The sequence below is a fragment of the Myodes glareolus genome, chromosome 6, assembly GCF_982192425.1.
Source record: "Myodes glareolus chromosome 6, mMyoGla1.1, whole genome shotgun sequence".
Lineage (NCBI taxonomy): Eukaryota > Metazoa > Chordata > Mammalia > Rodentia > Cricetidae > Myodes > Myodes glareolus.
Window position 1 is genome coordinate 23,408,278 of NC_142031.1, and position 13,370 is coordinate 23,421,647.

Genomic DNA, 13,370 nt, shown 5'->3' on the forward strand with positions numbered 1-13,370 from the left:
GTTTGGTACTAGAGGGATGGAGGCTGTTATGAGCTTTTAAATATATATAGACAGTGCGAGACAAATGCACAGGACTGAGCTGGGATATGCAAGGTGTGGGAGGGGTGACCATCTAAAGTGGGGGTACACTGGTATGGGAGTTGATGCAAGTGTAAAGTGGGAGTGTTTGAGGGCTACAGGTCTGAGGGTTCTGAGTGGGAGAGATCTGAGAGTGTGGGGGGGTCATTGCTGGGTGTGTGAGGGCTGCATGTCTGTGGTGAAGTGCTAAGTATACATGGGCTGGAGGTCATTGCCCGGAGTATACTGGGAGGTTGAACAGGTAGTACACAGGTTACAGGCAGGGCTTATGCATAGTTGCTTATGGCACCTGAGGCACTGAGGGGTCTGGTTGTAGTAAGTAATGCATTATGATCCTCAGACTTTTACCCCCACATACTTTGTATTATGACAATTTTCAGCTGAACAAAGTTGAAGTATTTACAGGGACCCATCTCTGATAGCACACAGAATTCATATAGCTCTCTGTAATTTTTTTTTGTCTAAATCAGCCCTGATTCAGGCCAGAAAATAGGGCTCAGTGGCCACACCTCAGGTAAGGCTAGGAGACCCAGAGGCCACAGATAACATTCCCCTCTCACAAAGGAAGACAGCTCTCTCGCTCTCTCTCTCTCTCTCTCTCTCTCTCTCTCTCTCTCTCTCTCTCTCTCTCTCTCTCCTCTTTATGGGACTAGGAAGCAACAGGTAGGCCCACAGCAGAGAGAAGGACTACTCTCTTGTATAGCCAGCTGTAACAGCTGGGCACACCACTCAACTAAAACATGGTGCCGATTCTCTATCTACTCTGCAGTGCTTTTTAAGTCCCCACTGTGTCATCCCTGTGCCAGGCTCTGGGACCACCAAAGTGAACACAGCTGGGTGACTGTGTTCAGGGAGCTTGCAGCAGATGGTAAACTTCTCATCAGTCACCCTAACAGTTCCGCAGCATCACTGGTTGAACTGTTCACAGCTCTGGAAGTCTGGAGCTGGGAATCCAAGATCAGAGAGTGGGCAAGGCTAGTCTCTCTTTGGTTTAACAATGTCCTTTCTCTTTGTGTCTTTGCATAGCCATTTCTCTGTATCTGTCTTAATCTTGTGTAGACACCAGTTTATTAGAACTTATCATTAACAATCTCATTGTAAGTAATAGCACTTTGGGGTATATGTCCAAAGGATGCTCAATTGTGCCACAAGGACATGTGCTCAGCTATGTTCATAGCAGCTTTATTTATCATAGCCAGAACCTGGAAACAACCTAAATGCCCCTCGACCAAAGAATGGATAAGGAAAATGTGATACATTTACACAGTGGAGTACTACACAGCAGAAAAAAAAAATGACATCTTGAATTTTGCAGGAAAATGGATGGAGCTAGAAAACATTATTTTGAGTGAAGTAACCCAGACGCAGAAAGACAATTATCACATGTACTCACTCATAGGTGGTTTTTAAACATAAAGCAAAGAAAGCCAACCTACAAACCACAATCCCAGAGAACTTAGACAACAATGAGGATACTAAGAGAGACTTACATAGATCTAATCTACATGGGAAGTAGAAAGTCTAAAAAGACAAGATCTCCTGAGTAAATTGGGAGCATGGGGACCTTGGGAGAGGGTTGAAGAGGGGAGGGGAGAGGCAGGGAGGGGAGCAGAGAAAAATGTAGAGCTCAATAAATATCAATAAAAAAATTTTAAAAAAAACAATCTCATTGTAACTTGATCTCTTTAAAGGCTGAGGGACCTGGAGATCTGTTTGTTTGTGTGAGTGTAGGGACACTTGGTTAGCCTGCAGTAGGTGTGAAGACAGACCATGTGTAGGTGTCCTCATGTTTACACATATTAATGCTGAACAGGAAGGTATATGGTGTTGTAACATCTCACAGCAAGGCCCCTGACTGAATCTGAGGTTTGGAAGGTTTCCTGAAAAGGTGGCATGGCTCCCAAGACTATGCCCATTGGCATGCAGCAGACAATGCATCCTGTTATGGCATCAGTGCCCGTGATGAGTGGTGTTGAAGGGGATGGTTAAACAGGTAAAGTTATAGCCTGGAATCCAGTCTCACCTATGTGCCAAAGCCAGGTCTATGGTCACTGATGGATCACAGCTCATCAGTGGGCCACAGGAATGTATAAAGAGGGTATCTGATGCCTCTGGAAGTCAAGGCCAAGGCCTGAGCCAGCCAGCCACACAAGGGAGAGCCTGGATGGACATGTCCTACCCTCCATGTGTTTATGGAGATAAAGAGGGAGGAACTGTTGCTCCCTCAAACCTTTCTGCACACTCCCCTTGTGTTCCAGCTATGGCCTGTGTCTTGGGGACCCCTGAACCCAGGACACTGGTTTTAGTTCCTTCCCAGGAGCAGTCTGGTATAGAAAACTTCAGGGCTAGCTTCTGAGGGGTCATGCGATAGAAAGCATAGCCCTCCCATTCCAGAGGAGAATGGGAGGTGATGAGGAAGTTCCCCAAGCAACAGAAGGAAGAAAATCACCCTCCAGGATAGAAGGAACAGAGAGTGCTAAGTCACAGAGACTGGGCAGAGTGCACCATAATTTGAGAATGTTGAATAATAACAGAGTGTAATAGCCATTGAACATTGTGCAGTGTGGGACATTGTTCTAAATGCTTTCTGTGTTGTAGTCGTTTACTTTGGTGTGTCCAAAATGCTAGTTTGGGAACAGCTTTTAAGCAATGGTACTTCTGTCCCCCAGCAAGGTCTTACTGGAAGACAAATAGTGGTAGAAGCCCCAGGATACTCGCTACTGCTCACTCTCTCTGACTCAGCCTAGAGGCTTGTCCTTGGATGGTGAAAAGAAGTAACTTGTACTTGGCATCTGGTCTTATCAAAAACTGGCAATCTTGACTCTGGGTCTGGGTCCTTTTTGTCATGGGAATGCCTGTGGACTGAGGGTACTTTCCAGTACCCCCAGTCTCTTCTCCCTGGGTGCCAGTACTCTGCCACAGTCTGCACAGTACAGGGGCATAAAGCCTTCACCTGATGTCTCAGGGCACATTCAAAAATGGATTTCCCTGTGCAAAGCTATGTACTCAGCACCATTAACACAGATATTTGACTCATTCACGGAGAGCCTCAGTGTTTCACTTATTGGCCAGGGGTGTTGCTAGCCAAAGACGACCTCTGCCAGTCACACGCCAGGAGTGCAAAGGGAGGGACAGAATAGTATGCCCTGAATCGACCATTGCTGGTGCTGGACACCAGCCTCTACCAGAGACATGTTACAGAAATCAGTTTTCCATCTTGTAGCAGCCCTTCCTCTGGGGTGGGCTCTCAGAGAAGCTGTCATGCACTTCAGATCTGGCAATAAGACAGTGTTCCCATCTTGGAAGTTAGACAAGTACTAGGCCCTCCCTGCTAAAGCAGAGTTCTCAACATGGTGTCTACAGGACAGTGCCAAACAGTCAACATACGACATGTTGGCAGTAGCTACTGCACCTATAAATGTCATCTTTGTCATTTCTTGGGCTCCTTCCTGTTGGGGTACCTGAGAAGGCCAAGAGGTGAAACAGTCACACCTTCAGCAGTCCCCAGACTGAGAGAGCATTCTACCCACAACTCTCACAGAGTCTACAAGTGACATGGTGAACTTGCCAGGTCAAGTGGCTCACCTCGTTGCATGACTGAGAAAGGGAGGGACTTTGTTAGGTCTAGCATGTCTGGGCCCAGCAGAGCTCAACTGGATGCTGAGAACTAGAGCTACAGTGGGACATGAGGCCTAGTCTGGGAACCAAGCAGCTGGGGTGTGTGGCTGAACTACCACTGCCCAGCAATGAATCAGGTCCCCTGACTCCAGTGGGTCTGGAACAAGGTACTGTGCTGTGCATTGGTGTTCATTTAGGGCTCAGAGGATAGATGGCTACGTGACTGCCAAAGAGCTCTTCCCTCCATGGCACAACTACCTGCAGCAGAGGCTGCAGCTCCAACCCCAGGCCCTCCATTCAGGATCCACCCACTCAGTCCCCCTTCTCTATGTGTCAGTCTGTACAGGGAGCCAGAAGAATGCCAGTGTCCTGGTCTTAAGCCAGGTTTCACTGGGCTCACAGATTATGGTAGCCTGAAAAACTGGAGAAACATAGAGTTGCCTCTAGTCTCCTCATCTCAGGCATGAGGGCTTTTGTTTATATTTCCTTCTGCCTGTGAGTGCGTGGTGTGTGTGTGTGTGTGTGTGTGTGTGTGTGTGTGTGTGTGTGTGTGTACCCAAAGGCCAGAAATCAACCTCAATTATTATTCCTCAAGAACAACTGTCTACTTTGATTTTAGGGTTGGTTGGTTGGTTGGTTGGTTGGTTGGTTGGTTGGTTGGTTGGTTGGTTGGTTGCTTTGGGGGATTTTTTTGTTTTTGTTTTTGTTTTTGTTTCTACGACAGGGTCTCTCACCTGGAACTCACAAGACCAGCATGCTCCAAGCTGTTTCACCTTTCCAGTACTGGGTGTGCCCACACATACCACCACAGTGGGTTTTTTTTACTTATGTTCTGGAGATTGAACTCAGGTTCTCATGCTTGTGCATGCAACAAGTGCTTTACCAGCTTGACTCTCTCACCAGCCCTCCTCCTGGCCCTTTTCACTACCACAAGTGTGGTAAGGAGGGTGCACTGTCAGGAGCAGGACACCCCCTGCCACCTTGCTTGCGGGCTATTCAAACTGTAGTGTCCATAAGCGATACTATCCCAAAGTCAGGGCCATGTGGTCAGCTTATACAGTGGGATTGGAAGATCAGTTCCTTCACTTGTCAGAATGACTTCTTCCAAATCCCAGTGTCTGGTGTGGGAATCACCATGGGAGGTGTGATATCACTCATTCCCAGCAGCGCCAGTACCTTTGTCTGGCCCAGCAGAATTTACCAGAGGCCAACCTAGGCCTGGAGTCTGGCATCTGGGAAACAAAGAGTTTCTGTGAGAACTCAGGGGGGATTGACTATTCCACACCTAGGACCCCCACTAGTGAGCTAATCGGCCTCTGTCCTGGGTAAGAGATTTCTGACTGGCCTCTTCCCACCTCAGCAGGGGACATGACTTCTCACAGAGAGTCAGGGCTTGATCTGTGTCTATCTCCAAATGGGAAAATAGGAAACAGTGCTGTTTCTATACCAGTAACCTAAAAGTTACTTATTACTGATAAGTTACTGATAACTTATTCTGTCTCAGTTGTGAGCCAGTTAAGGGCAGTAGGAGGAGGCTCTCTTCTTCTCCTCGTTTGGTGTTATCACCCATTTCCTTCATTTATCGTCTCACCTTTCAGAAGAAGCAGTCTGCATGGTTTCAGCTCTAGCCCACACCTCCTAAGCTCCTCTTGGCACAGTATTGGGTGCTGTGAGTTTTCAATGCAGCCATCCTTGGTGAAGTCCAACAGTAGCCAGCCACCTAAACTGATGCTGGATCTGGGAACCCCAGGCTCCATAAATGTTGAGTGTTTCCAGCACATGAGGTATGAACATGAGGTATGAACAGTATTGCTGGAGCATCTTCATAAGTTTACTGCAATAGGAACAGTGTTTTCTTAGGCTTGTTCTCATTTTCCACAACGAAAACACCAGATATTTAGAAGTTTTCTGCAAGCTCCTGGTAGAGTAATCCCCAGAGACATTGAGTCACCTCACTTCACACTCCTGGCAGCCAGGTAGATGGATTTGGATTTCAGCTTTCCCAGGTGCCCTGTGCAATCCATCCTCTCTACTCAGGGCTTAATTACATTTCTTTGGTGACTACTAAAGTCACTCTTACTCCCCTCCCCCCATCCCCTACGCGCATGCACACACACACACTTCATAGGCTGTATCTCCCAGGCTGGACCAAGCCAATTACACAGTCCCCACTTCTGGATTTGTACCTGGAGCTAGTCTACTGATTCTAACCATAGACCACGTAGCATAAGGACATCACCCCAGTATCCCATGCAGGTTTGGGGTGCTGCTGCCAGGTGGCCCTTGGTCCTTCTCAGCCTCTGCACCTTTGATCCAAAGGCCTTGTACTATGCCCTGAACCCAGAACCAGGGACTCTGGTGGTAGTAATATCGATCCACATGTCCTTGAGCTGAGACCCCTTGGAAGCAGTTGTGGCTTGGGGCACTGGCAGGAAGGCTTTTCAGAACCTCAAGAAGGTATCCTAATCTAATCCTGTCCTAATCTAGGTAGCCTCTGGCCCCCCAGGCATCCTGCTGGGCTATTACACATTATATATCCCTTGCTCTTCTGGCTGGAGTATGTTTCTCGGGACTGCCTTCCTCTGAGCATACTTGGCAGAGGAAGTCAATATCATAGGATGGTGGGATGCTAATGGTAGGGGGTAAAGTAAATACCTATGGAGATCTGAAAGCTTTTGGTGAGAGCATAAGACCAGGTGGGGGTGAGACCCAGGTGCCAATTCATCCAAAGTGCTGACTGTCCCCAGACATCCTTACAAGGGGCCCCAAGCCAACCTGGGGAGAGACAGTAGATCTCATCCATAATACCCAGGATGAGGCAACTCTTCTGAGCAGCATTCATTCCACTGGGTTCTGCCCCACAGCTAACTGCCAACTCCCACAGGGAGACAGGAAAACAGCTCTCTGGGAGAAGAGAGCTGAACAGGGGTGAGGGGTGAAAGTTGAGGTTTCAGAAAATCCTATAAAAATGAAAACAAACCATCCATCTTTCTCCTGGCATCTTACCCCGACGGTGCCCTTTCTGGATCTTGCCCTGACGTCTATGGGGACAGCAACTCTGAAACCTGACCCAGCCCCCATAAACTGCTGCTACCCCAGCCTAGGACTGCCCTGGATGAGGACAACCTGGCATCCATTGCAGGGAGCACTTTGGGGTATCTTCTCCCCCTAAATGAATAGCCTCTTCCAGCTTTGGCCATTGAGGCATTTCAAAGCAATTGTAAAAATTATATGAACCCCATCGAAGAACTGTTACAACAATGTTTATTCCCAGCATTTGAAACAAGGACAATGATATTATAAATAATTGTAGATGATGAAGATAGGCAAGAAAAAATAACATAATTAAAAGAATTTTACAAGACGACCCGTTCACAAAGATGGATGGAGTAACACAATACGATGAAAATATCTGCAATTAACATAAACCAGCACAGTGGACAGAAACCAGCTGCTGGTCAGCCTCCCCACAGGGTCCCGCCATCCACATGGGCAGTACTGGGGCGTCTTGGGGTTACTGTCATGACTCTGGGGCCCCAGGAAGAGGCAATCTGAGGGTTCTTTTCTGACAGCAGTTGGAGGCCTAGAATCCAGGGCCTGTTCAGTAGAACTTACACAAACCAAACAAAACCCAGGATTCAGGAAGTCACAGGATGTGTTGTTACAGAGCTTCCCTCAGGAGCCCCCCCCCCAGGATGACATTAACCCACTACTCTCCCCCAAAGTTTCCCATCACAGCACTCTGCCAAGCTCTTCCGTTTCTAAATTTCCTACGACTTCTAGGGACCATCTCCCCTCCACAGCCCCACCTCAGGATTGGCATGTGACAGGTGCCTGATTACTCTGGGTTGATCAACAAAGTGGTAGCCTCAGGCCAGTTTGTGTGGTGTAAGGAGCAGAGTGAGGTGACTATGCTTATGCAGTTGGGATGTAAGCAGAGCACACAGCCTGGCTGGACATCGATGCTGTAGGTGCCAGGTACCTGAGCTGGACCAGCATCCCCACCTCCTGTCTGGGCAGGGACAACCCAAGAGCAGTTAGTCACTTGTGTCTCTTTTCATCACTATTTGATTTCCTAAAATAAAATTATAGGAATAATTAAACTTGTTCTTAACTGAAAAACATATGCCAGACTGTACAGAGTTAGATGGTTCTGTTGCCAGCAAATCAGAAAGGTGGAAGTTTGAATCTCTCCCACAGCCTATTTGCTTTTAAGAGAGGGAACTAGATGTGGTGGCCCCTGCCTGTAATCCTAGCATCAGGAGGCAGAGCCAGAATTCCCAGGCCAACCAGAGCTACATGGGGAGACCCTGGTTTGGGGGGGAGGGTAGCGGTTGGTTTGGTTTGGAGGGTTTTTTTTATTGTTTTGTTGTTGTTAGTTCAGCCCTCCCTGGAGGGGGCTGTCACTCCCTTCAGCTAGCCTGTGTCCCAGTGGGCTTTGTGCTTTGCTTGTTTGATGACTCAGTCAGTGCACAGGCTAAGCATCCCTTATCCAAATACTTAAGACCAAAAGTATTAAATTAACCATTTTTTGGATTTTATAGTATTTAGAAACATCACTAGCTGAGCATCCCTAACACAGAATTGAAAATGCCTAAAATGTGAGACTTTCTGAGCACCACATAAGCACTCAAAGAATTTCTGAGTTTAGCACCTTCTGAGTTTTTCTGTTGTTTTGAGTTTCATGGACATGACTTCAGGTTGCTTCTTCAACCTAACTGCACGTGTCTCATGATCTGAATAACTAACTCAATTTATACACCTGTCACCTGTCCGAGGTTACTAGGACATTCATTCTTTCACTCCACAGACACACGTGAGCAGCTCAGGTAGGTGCTGACAGCAGAGCTGTCCCCAGTACCACGGATGACAGCGGCCTGCACTTTAGCCAGTTTGCATCCCTGCTGTCCCCAGCACGGGGCTCTCTGCCCAGCGCTTGCAGTTCCACAGGTGCAGGAGGTTTTCAGAGCTGCTGTACTCATCTTGTTTTGTTTCTCAGAGGCTTGGGGTTTACCTTCTTTAAGCAGAGCAGGCTGGGGTTTTCTGGTGGACTTGTGCCATGGGAGTGACAGGAAGCCTGGGCATTTGGTTAGAAATTGGGCTCTTGTGTGTGCCACCTGGTTTCCTGTTAACTTTGACTTCCTGTCAGTGACTGAGAATCGAGCAACCTTGGCTTTGTGGAAGTCGGCCCTTTGCTGAACCCTAGACAGTGTCTTTGGGAAGGGCCACACAAGCAAAAGTGCTTTGGCCGCAGTCCGTGGGAAGGGAGAAGTGATGGTTCTAGAGGTGAAGGGTCGATCGGGTGGCGTGACTTCTTCCAAGGCAGGGGGGCCTGTTCAAGAAATGAACCCAGCCCTGGAGTAAGGTGGGGTTCCTCAGAGGAGCAGCTGTGCAAAGGCCCCCAGATGACACCCAAGGTAGGGGCAATAGGAAGCAGAGGAAGGAAAGGGGTGCTGTGGGGAAGAGTGGAGAAGCAGGTAATGATGTTGTGGAAAACAGAGGGAATGGAGAAGGGGTAGTGGGCCTGGAAACCAGGAGAGAGCTCAACGTATTTGTCTATGTGACGCCACTTTCTCAGGGCTTTAAGTAAAGCACTGGGCTGTGTGTCTCTTTAAAACTGGAGTCAAATCAGCCATCTCCTATTACTCTAAACAATAAACCTGTGGTCTCTTCCTGCCTGAAGCCCTCCAAGACCCTGAGAGAGTCATCTATGGCTGCCCTCAGACTCTTGGGCCTCCTGGGCAAAGCTGGGCACAGAGGTGGGGGGTGGAGGTGAGGAGGAGCGGGAAGAGCACAGAGCAGAGGGCTCAGGCACTGGGCACAGAGGTGGGGAGTGGGTGAGGAGGAGCAGGAAGAGCACAGAGCAGAGGGCTCAAGCACTGGGCTTCTTTAGCCATGTCTCCTGCGTCCCACCTGTGTGTGCCGTCCTCTGACAAGAGGGAGGTGAGGGAGAGGCCAGCTTCCTGACGGGCCAGTTGTGAGACATTCATAAAACTTTTATTGGACTTGCCACCCTTCCAGATAAATATTTTTCAATTTTATGAGCTCGTTTTAGGACCTAGGCTTAATCCTGGCTTTGTAGCTGCCTTAAAAAAATTAAATATTGTTTTGGCAAAGGAGGCCCCTCCCCCATGCCGCCAAAAGCAGCTCATAAATCCCAGTGTTCAACTCTTGCCCTTGCCCCTCCTCACCCAGCTCTCTTCCCTCCCACACCCTTGTCCTAGAACAAGATGGGATCCAGTGCATGGCCACGAAAGGAAGTTCGGAGGAGTCTGCTTTGGAGGCCCACAGCAGCTGCCCTGAGGTTCTCAGTGGGGTTCTCACAGGCACTGCTGTCCCATGTGTCCCAGGTCCTCAGTAAAGCCTCTTTTTGCATTCTTGCCTCTGTTTGCTGTCTTGAGGACTGTCCTCCCAGGCCACCAAGCCAAGAGTGTGCCCAGCTCACTGTTCTTGCCTCTTCCCTTATGACTCTTGTGCTGCCAGAAACTTTCTGTTCTATATCCTTATCAAGCATGAGTCTGTCCTTCTTGGAAATATGACACACTTTCCCATGCATGGCCTCAGATCTGAACCCCTGTCAGCACCCAGCAGGCACAGGTGGCAAGTGCAGAGTGGGTGGTGTGTGGTGGCTCTGGTGGCTCTGGTGGAGTAATGAGTTGACACAGACCTCATCTTTTGTGACCCTGCCCTGAACACTGTCATGTTAACTCACACCTTCATCACAACCCTGTATGATGAGGAGACTGAGGCTGGGGCCTAACATCCCATAGGAAGCTGCACAGTGAGTAGACCCTGGGCCAGAGTCTGGATCCCCATGGTGAGCATGGAGCCCGTACTCTAGCTGCTTCGTGGGTGCCTAACTCTGAGGGACAGTGGCCTATTGAAGTTCGGAGGTGATTTGGATGTTGAGATTCAGGGGAATAGAGTGACCCAGAGTGGAAGGGGGTAGAGAGATGTGAACAGACTGGGGAGCATTTAGACTCCATCACAGTACCTGTGATGTTGCCAAGTCCTTTAGACCTCGCAGTCTCATGACACAGGCCCTGCTCTCATCCCAGTCCTGTCCCCTAGCACTTACACACACAGCACGTGAATACAGCGGAGGATGAGAGGGCGCGTGTCCAAGGATAAAGAACATGGCTTAAGCTTTCTCATTCATCTGCTGTTTCCTGAGCATCTGCTGGCCAAGTGCCTGAAGATTTTCTCACTGGCATCTCACTATGCCTGCCAATGTGTGGGCATTGCCCCATATCACACACACACACACACACACACACACACACACACAAATACCTATGGGTCAGTGGCAGAAGGGCTAGCCAAGGCACCTGCTTGACTGGGAAGAGCAGTGTGTCCTGCTCAGCCTTTGGGCTTGCTCTCTGACCTGCTGTTCCTGCCCCTGCCTGGTCCTTCTCCTGCTCTAAGGCCCCAGATGGCTACCCAGGGTGTAACTGGCAGTCTGGACGTCTGTCGACTCCAGATACATCACTAAACTGTCTCAGGCAAGCCGTCCCTGTGACAGCACCTGTAGCTCTGTAGGTGACTTGCCTAGCCACTAGACAGGCAGGTAGCATAGGGAAGTTGCTTTCATGGGGGGGGGGGTGTCACTAGAAAAAGTAGGGACCAGATATTACCCTGGGAACACAGGCTCACAATTTTCCATGTTCCCAGGGGCCAAAGTTGGCCTGTGACAGCCAGATCTGCCTGTATCTATAGGATACAGGGAACCTAGCCATGTGAGCTAGCTCCACAAGCACAAGCCTAGCAAGTCTGGTCCACAGCAGTTTCTTACACATGGTCACTTTGAGAACATCTGAGCCCCATTTCCACATTCCAGGCAACTTGGACAATATAAACCTCCCACATCCAACCATGGTCCTTGAGGTCACACAGGCCACTGATATTTACCCCCACACACAGCACACAAGGGCAGAGATAGCACCGAATAGTCCTGAACGGACTGGTGCTGTGGAGGAGTAGACACTGGTGTCCCTAATAGGCTGCATGTACTGCCTGTGGCATCCCAGACCCCTCATAGCTCTCAGACCCAGAATAACACAGTGGTCCATTTATGTCACTGGATGCACTCTCTTAGACAAAAGGTTAAGTTTCCACTCACAGTAGCCCACAATGCTCCGTGAAGTGAATTGATCTGAAGAAAGCTTTCTTGAAGAATGGAGGGAACTGCAAGGCATATTAGCACAACAGTGCTGCTGCACAGTGAATGTCCTGAACCACGAGTGTGATGGGTGAGGAGGGGGCCCTAGCTTTCCCCAGTAAAAGGAGGTTGCCACAAGCCAGCCACACCTTGACAGCTTGCCCTGCAAACGTAATTTAGGATCAGAGATTTCTACCTGGAGAAGGTTCTCTTGAGAAGCAGGGTGCTCTGGCTATGATTGGCATGTTCCCTCCTTGGGCACCAGAGCTCACTTCTTTCCTTGCATCTGTGGGCAACTGTCTTGGAACCCTGGTGTCAGCTGAGGGACAGTGCATCCAGGGTGCATACATTACCAGCTCATGCAAGCTCAGCTCACCATTGCCCATACAGATTGCCTTGTCACAGAGCAATAAAGGCCACCAACCCTTCAAAGAAGTTCTTCTGGACCCCGCTTTCCCACAAGTGCTGAAGCTGACTGTGGGCCATGGAAGTCATGAGGAGTAGTGCAGGCCATAGGACTCCTGGGTGGTTTGGTTCTCCCAGAAGAAAGACTTACAGCCCTACGAGCTCACACTCCTTCCCAGTGTGGGCAGTTTACTTTAGGTATATCCCTCTTCTGGCTGTTCTTATGAATCTGGTTTCTCCTTTAAAATAAAAGCAGAACTCCTCAGAGGGAGCAGAAACTGTAGTGCAGGTTAAACTGCCTGGGTGCAGCTGTCCCCATTAAGGCCCCTGCCGGCCTTTGCTGAGACAAACTCTAGTTTCTCCTCAGTCCACTCAATGGCAGAGGTTGGGGAATGGAGCCACAGATAGTCTGTATCACTTGGGTTTTAGCACTGGCCAAAAGTCCTCAATAGACTAGCCACTGCCTGCCATGGTACCCTTCTCTTCAGTTACAGATGGGGCTGGATAAGAAGCATGCCTCAGGACACCTGCCCTGAGCACTGGGGACAGCCTTAGGTGTCTCTGACACCACACTGTCAGGCTGGCATCCTGGTCACATGTATAAATATGTTCCAGTTACCAGAATACTGGGAGGGGTTTTTGTTTCGTTAGACACAGTGATTTCATGGATGCACCCTAACTGAACAATATAGTTGTTTTTTTGTTTATTTGCTTTTTTGTTTGTTTTTGTTTTGTTTTACTGTTTGGGGGCCTGCTACCCAGCTCTCAAATTGATGCACAGAGACTTATTCTTACTTATGAATGTCCGGCCTTAGCTTGGCTTGTTTCTCGCCAGCTTTTCTAACTTAAATTATCCTGTTTCTCTTTAAGTGCATTTTGCCTCTGGACTTTTTACCTTTCCTTATTCTATATATCATATCTTTCCTTCTTACTCAGTGACCAGCTGTGTGGCTGGGTGGCTGGTCCCTGACATCTCCCTCTCCTTTTCTCGCTCCTTGCTCTCGCTCTCTTCCCTATATCTCTCCTCCTATTTATTCTCTCTGCATGCCAGCCCCACCTTTTTCTTTCTCCTCCCTAGCTATTGGTCATTCAGCTCTCTATTAGACCAATC

General features: G+C 48.9%; 1 protein-coding gene across 1 annotated transcript in view; it reads left to right on the plus strand.

The window, feature by feature from the left end:
- Eefsec (eukaryotic elongation factor, selenocysteine-tRNA specific) overlaps positions 1 to 13,370 on the plus strand; it is a 210,282-nt gene that overhangs the window by 183,767 nt on the left and 13,145 nt on the right. The window lies entirely within an intron of this gene.